Genomic DNA, 7,499 nt, shown 5'->3' on the forward strand with positions numbered 1-7,499 from the left:
GACAAATATTTTAGTATTTTGCGTAGTCAATATTATTCGGTGGCGGAGTACATTTTCCAGTCCGGCATAAGGTATGTCAACTTGGGCCACAGAGGTGGAAATTCAAGTTGCTGCGGATTTGTTAGGCGTTAACATCTTGATTTTTATCAGCGGCCGCTGGTTGAAGTACAGCTGCAGCTGTACTATTGCATCACAATGCATTTATTTAATGTCAGAGGCACCCATTTTGAAAATGTGCTTTGTGCACATTAACCTGGACTGCCTAGTTGTTATGGATATTGTACTCTTAATGAAGTGACAGGTTACAGCCTTAGGCAGAGAACAAGAGTAGCCGTTGTTAAAAAGGCTACTTGTAAGGCTGTGCAAAAGTACCTGATGCAAAAGTAACGGACATGCACGAGAAGGGACAGTTTGCTCGCAGAGAAAAGGAAATTTAGCGTTAGAAAGGCATATTCTGAAAAAGTGCTTGTCAGGGACAATACTAAATCCAGGAGAGTTTTTAAATATCAAAACGACATACACCACAGGGAAAGCGAACAAATGACCAGTCTATTGAAATATAGGAACAGCATTGTGCTCAGGACAAGGGTTAACCAACGGAGTTTGTTGCGCTATAGGGACAACTGTCTGCGCAGGGAAAGGGTTAAGGAACAGTTAAGAGCAGCATTTGATTGTGCTGCATATATCTTTTATGAAAATGTTGGCGCTGCCGAAAGGGGGCCAGAATGGAGTGCACGGACCGGTGACCTGTGTTCCAGCCAATATTGTTCAGCGTGTTGCCACGTTCCAATATGGAAGGGTCTTTGTTACAGGTGAAGCTGAAGCGCAAGTTGACATACAAAGGGCACTATGAGTATCAGTTTGTACATACCATGCGTGTCAGGCAAGCTTTAGAGTGTTTAGTTAGGTTGAACCCTTATTACAAGGACATCACGTTCAACGATGCGTGGATGAATGCGTTTTGTCACCAGGAGGTGGATGAGTCAGGTCAGGTAGTTGCGGAAGAGGAGGCAGCAGTTGTTGAAGTGGAGGGAAAGGAAAGTGATCAGGGTCAGCAGGACGCAGATGCAAACATGTTACAAGATGAACAGTTACATGACAGGCAGCAGCACTGCATGTTTCAGGACACTTGTCTCATGCCTGTTGATTTAGGCCAGGAACTGTTGGATCAACATTTTGATCAGATTTTAAATATTGCGCCTGCAGAAGGCAACAGTCCAGTTAGGGTACTTACAGATAAGACAAATGAGGCCAAGTCTTTTCCAGTGTTGTTTTCCCAGGGTAGAGGGACATTCCACGACAGTCAGCCCCGCGGTTTGACATTGTCGCGTTATTTAAATAATAGGACTATGCACGCTGATGGTCATTTTGCGCGCAACACGGAATATAACTTTGCAGGTCAGTCATGGCAGAGGTTCAGCAGGTATCGTCGAGTGTGTTGATTACATTGCGCAAAGGCAAAGGTGGTCAGGGTGCGCAGAAGGTTAGTATTGAGACGTTGACGAACGAGGCGTCGTCGAAGAAGTTGTTGCAGTTTGATGAGGGCTACAAATTCCTTAGGCCGATTAGAGGAACGCCAGCTTTTTGGAGTTCGGTCCAGAGAGACCTGTTGGCTTGCGTGCGTCAATTAGGGATTCCGACGTGGTTTTGCTTCTTTTCCTCTGCGGATTTGCACTGGCAGAACCTCGGGACGGTCCAGCACAGCGTCACTGAACCACACAGAGTTGGACGGGATGTCCGTGTGGAGCGTAGGCTCAACAACGGGCGTTACACCCTAGTATAAAAGAAAGGGTCAAAAAAATTTAGGACAGTTTTTATTTAAAACAAAACAAAAACTTGCACTTGGTGACAAACATCGGATGTGAAAAAATTAATTAACATGTTACCTTGACCTCCTGTCCAACAAGAGTCCATGCAGGAGCGGGTCCATACACTAGCATGCGGACAGGATCCGTCACAACCAGCGCGGGAGACACCCTGGGCCATGACGATATGTGGCAGGGCACCTCTGGCTTAGGGGCGGGGGGTGCCAGCTGGTGGAGCACTGCAGCATGCAGAAGTTGCACCAGTACGGGCATTCCGAAATCGTCACTGATATGCACTTACGTGTAAAACAAAACGTTAACGCATATTTATCAAATGAACAGCAAATAAGGTCTAAGGAGGCTGTACATACACCATTGTAGCACCACAGCTTCAGGCGGTGGACAGGGAGGTGCTCGGCCACAGACACGAAAGTTACACCTGGAAGAAATGTTACATAATCACTATTTGTAAACAAGCCTAACACACACACACACACACACACACACACACACACACACACACACACAAAATTAACATACCCATGCCTGCAGCATCACGTTGGTATTCCTGACGCAGCGCTGCCTGCAGGTCTGCCAAGCACAAAGACCTAAAAGAGAAGAAAAGAAAAAGATTGTCAAGAATATATTCTTAACAAAAAGATGTAATGATGAAAGGCATGTCATCAACTTTGGTGCCGTTGGTGGCAGGCAAACACACCTTGGGCCAGCGGCTGCACACAGTTGCTAGGAGTGCTGCAAAATCCCGGGCCAAGTCTGTGACGGTACCCTCTTCCAGGTTGTTACTCATGGCGACTACACAGACTGTGTCAGGTGTGAATGGCACAGCAGCGTGGAGCACCTCGGTCCTGATCTCAGAAGTTGTAGCACCAGGTACAGAGAGGTAGCTGTACAGCACGGGACCCTCGGGTAGCGACACAAAACCATCCACGAGTCTCCTACCACCAGAACATTCTGCAGGAAGAGAGACTGCGCTTGTTAGACAGATAAATTCATCAATCATTTCTCGTGTATTGACAAAACCACAAGTCACACCTTTTTGTCTGGCTGATGGGTTTGAAGGACAAGCTTGATCTCCTTGTTGTTTATGCTTGTGAATTCGTTTTCTGCCTAGTTACTGTGCAGTTGTAGTGTTTATCGATAAGTTTTCATGTTTCCTGCGCTCCTGAATGCACCGCAGTTTAGTTTCACTTTCATTATCGAACGCACCGCGTGTGTGAGATGCAGCCCGTCAGACGCAAGTTTTCCTCCTCGGTGCCGCATAGGCTAGCGGAGTTTTCACTCTTTCATAACGCTCACCTGGTTGTCCCTGGTTTATTTCTGTGTGTGAATGACGAAAGGTGAGTTGAATTATGGTTTTGTGTTGTTGTTTAATTCTAGAGTTTGTCAATTTATATTCTCTATCCGAGCATGGGCTGTTGCTAATTTCTATTGTTAGGTAAGCTAATCAGCAGAAGCCTCGTTGCATATGAACCTCGTGTGAGGATTTGTTTATTCTGTTATTTATACATATAAATTATCTGTTAATACAGTCCTTTATTATCTTTATGTTTGTTTGTACATAATGAATGATGTTATATAATATTTTCTGTATTGTTATTGCTATTACAGACCGCAGTCAATAAACCCTCTACAAAGGGAACATCTGCATTCTCCTGTTCTTTAACTGGAACACCACCCGTACACCTTGCCGCTCTAAACTACCTAGCCCTTGGAGAGCCCCTCTCTCCTGTTTACATATATATGTAGTGATTTTGTATTTTATAGTCCGATCCTACACGGTGCTTTGGGTATATTGAGGCACATATAAAGCAGCATTCTGACGGTAGGAAAGCCCGATTTAACATGTACACAAAGATTCAAATGCCCATACAAATGGATGTATGTCCTTAGTTGAAGGAGAATCATGAATGTCTTACCTCACGGCAGTGGGAAAAGGGAGTGAGCAGAGGGCAGCTGCAGATATACGTCTGTCGTTGTGGGGCGGTCCAATCACAAGCCAGCCATACCATTTATGATTGTCGTGTTTGAATAGCCAATAGCATGTTAGTATGTCCTACATCGCTGCTTTGATCATGTTCTGCCTGTAGGTGCCCGTTGAACAAAAAAGGGGGGGAAAGAACGTTATGCAGTCAGTGTTCTGCGTTGTGGATCTTTCATGTTCAAAGCCGAGCCAACGTTCTAACTATATCCCTAAATATGAAGTATTAACACAATGATTTAGAGGCTGGTAAACGTTGCTTATTGTCTTATACTTTTGTCAGTGCATAAAATTGTAAAATTGGAGACAGCAGAAAACAAAGTGCAATTGCCTGTGATATATTCATATTCAGTTCCTACCAGTGACAGTAGATGTGAGATGACAGCAGGAAACTAAGTTTTATCTAAGCATTTTACGTGTAGTCATAATAAAAGTATAGGCATTGTTTGCACTTTTTTGGACATCTATCATGTTTTAGGCCGCTATCATTTTCTTTTGCATGAACTGAATTTTGGAAAAAAGATCATAGAGGAGTAGATCAATTGAATTATTTTTTTGGAGAAAAAAAAAAAAGAACTCTGCAGTTTCACTGATTGTCTGTCATAAAATTCCCACTTTAATTTTATATGCCTGCTGATGCTCCAAGACATGAGTCGATGTCCCCCGACACATGCCGACGATTGTTGTCACTGTCTGAGAAAGAGCGGTGAACAAACAGTCCGAAAGTGCAAACAATGACCTTTCACCAGTTTATTTCTGTGTGTCTCTCCTGTCCCAGGAATTGCAGGTTATGTTAAAGGTGCCGGTTAATAATTCAGCTGCACGTAAAACATTCTTAACCTTAGTTTTTATGAATCATTACAAGTGGAAAACACAACTGACAATTTCATTAAAAGGTGTTATTCTGATCACATGTTTTTAGCAGGGTGTGTGTGTGTCTGTACATACGTATGTGTGTGTGCGTGGTTGAACTTTGGGGCTAAAAGATGAAAACTATATGCCCACAGCCCTATCAACAGAAATAAAATCAGTATACCATTTAAATATCTATGTCAATAAGAAATGAATTCACAATGCATGGGAGTACATAATTACTTTTTATTATTATTATTATTTTGTGTTTTTTCTTTACCCTAAAATTAAGGGTAAGCTTTAGATCGTGTCTTCCTGGTCGCTGTTATTGTCAACATGGAAACAAACAAAAGAGATGAAATATAGGGCGAAAAAATCAGTTAGGGTTACATGAGCAGACATGAATGAAAATTGTTAATTGTGCCAAATGTACACAATAATAACAAATGTGCAATTGCATCTTACCATTCCCACCGTCCAACTTAGGAGCCTTGTCCTGTGGCGGCCCCATGGTCAAACTGTCTATATATAAACAAAAGAGAAGAAATACAGGGGAAAATCAGTTAGGGTTGCATGAACAGACATGAATTAATGAGGTGCACCTACTTCATGACAAACATACACCTTAATAACAAATATACATGAACAGACATGAATTAATAAGGTGCACCTACATTGTGCCAAATGTACACGATAATAACAAATATGCAATCTTACCATTCCCACTGTCCAACTGAGGAGCCTTGTCCTGTGGCGGCCCCATGGTCAAACCGATTGAGTTATTTTAAAACGGCTTCGTGTAAACGCGTTTTTTTTTTTTTTCGAGTGCGGTTTCAAATATATGCAGTTCCAAAAACTAAAAATCCCAAAACATGGAGTTGAATTGTTTTATATTTTATATTGTCACTTTTATCGTTATCGCAATAAATGCCAGAAATTAGTGTGATAAAACTTCTAGTCCATATCGCCCATCCCTAGCTGTGAGTTTCTAATGTTTATTGTGAGTGCACTTCTTTAACACCTGGGTAGGGGGAGTGTGTGTCACTGTGGGGTGTAGCCACACCGCTATTTAATGACATTCACCTGTGCGCCTCGGATGGCTTGGTGTGGTGGGGTGAGCGTCGGAGGTCATTGTGATGAAGAATAAAGTAAATAAAAAAGAACCTTGAAGCCAGACTGGATTCATTTTTGCATGCGCGTCAACAATTACTCCTTCGTTTAGCCCACAGCGGCTTATTTATATATCGATCGCCAGTTAGCTGCAATACGTGCTTTTATTTTGTAAAAGTGTGTTGCTGGCTTCTGCAGAACCAGAAAAGAAAATACTTCCTTCATATGGTAGAACATTAAAATAAAAGTGCACTATACACTTTTAAATTCATTATTGGATTTTGCGTATACATTGTGATTAATCGTGATTAATCAGGGAAATCATGCGATTAATTGCAATTAAGAATTTTAATCGTTGTCCAGCCCTAATTTCTATTTATGTAGCGAGGTGATCAGGTACACAAGCGTTGTTCAACTCAGCTCCCGGAAAAACTCCCAGAAACTTGAGAGTTTTGGATGTTTTTTCCATTCCTGCAGCTGTTTCTCCGTGGACTTTTTACATTTATCACCTTTGTGAGTGACAACTCTCAGGTGTCAAAGTAACCCTGTTTCACATTGAAGAAAATCAATGATATCAGAGTTTTGTTAATAGCGTTTGTCCATTTAGAGTCAATTCCTGACCCATATCTGCAGCCCACTGGTGACCTGACGCCATATGAAACAAAGAACAAATTGAGGTGTTCTTACTAGTTTCTGACTGATACAGCCATTCATATGGTCTTGCAAAGTGCCAAATATCTCTCAGTGTGGGTTCAATTTGGCATCCAAAATTTGGCCGCAAAATTCTCAGTCTTGACAAACTGTTTTGTGCCGAAAAAAAACTCTGTGACTTGTTGACAGATCGTCCTCAGATGTGAAGTTCCTGGAAGGTTGTCTAGTATGCGATTGTTGTCAGTTTGCCTCTTCTTCCTTTTTTGAAACTTCTCTCCTTTACATATTCCAGTTTATGACTCTCTCCTTGGCCTTCTTCGTGGTCCTTCTCACCTCTTCTCGTCTCTTTTCCGACTTCCACCTTGTTTTTCCACTTCCACTTTCCCTCCAAGCTCCCCTCACCCATCCACAAGTCCTTCTCATTTCACTTCCCCCACTTCGCTTCAGCGTCTCATCCATCTCGTGCTCCGCCTCCCTCGTTCATCCCGGCTTTTTTATCCCGGGACCTGAGCAGCTGCGCCGAGTAATTTAGCAACTAGAGAATTCTGAGACCGAATCTGTCACCACGGACACACGGGCAGAACCGCAGACGGTTTCCCAACCAGCACTTTTAATCACGTCCTCTGGGACACAAGGGGGGAACAGGGTGAGGAATAACAGACAGGTGGGGGAGGTGGGGGGTGGAGACAGAGGAAGAGGCCCATTAGGTAAACAGGCGGGGACACAACCTCTAATGGTGGCTGGGCTGCGCTTTAGTGAATTAATTAGGCGCTAAAGTTGACTGTGGGTGGAAGTGGGTCGAATCAGACGTCGGCTGTCCACGTCTGATTGTTTGAACTGGTTGAATAATTTTACAGCTGTCACACACGTCACGCAAAGCACCGAGGTGACGCTACGTGCGGTCGCGCTGCTCAAACCTGGTTGAAATCTGGAACACTGATTGCTGCAGAAGAAAGCAAGCTTGGAATGTATTTAAAGGAGCAATAAAAAAATAATATCATAAAAAAAAAATTAAAAAAACGGCGATATACAGTTCTCGTAAGCACAACCTCTAAAGCAGAAAGTGACTCCACAGCGCTCTC

General features: G+C 42.9%; 1 long non-coding RNA gene across 1 annotated transcript; it reads right to left on the reverse strand.

Moving 5' to 3' along the window:
- Positions 1-4,385: 4,385 nt before the first annotated feature.
- On the reverse strand, positions 4,386-5,974 carry LOC142884814 (uncharacterized). Its single transcript, XR_012926205.1, has 3 exons — positions 5,867-5,974; positions 5,374-5,634; positions 4,386-5,178 (listed from the first exon to the last, which is right to left on the reverse strand). It is a non-coding gene; the product is annotated as an uncharacterized LOC142884814 (long non-coding RNA).
- Positions 5,975-7,499: the final 1,525 nt, after the last annotated feature.

This window comes from Nelusetta ayraudi, unplaced genomic scaffold (genome assembly GCF_046127955.1).
Source record: "Nelusetta ayraudi isolate G7.1 ecotype Tasmania unplaced genomic scaffold, CSIRO-AGI_Nayr_v1 ptg000011l, whole genome shotgun sequence".
NCBI classification, from domain to species: Eukaryota; Metazoa; Chordata; class Actinopteri; order Tetraodontiformes; family Monacanthidae; genus Nelusetta; species Nelusetta ayraudi.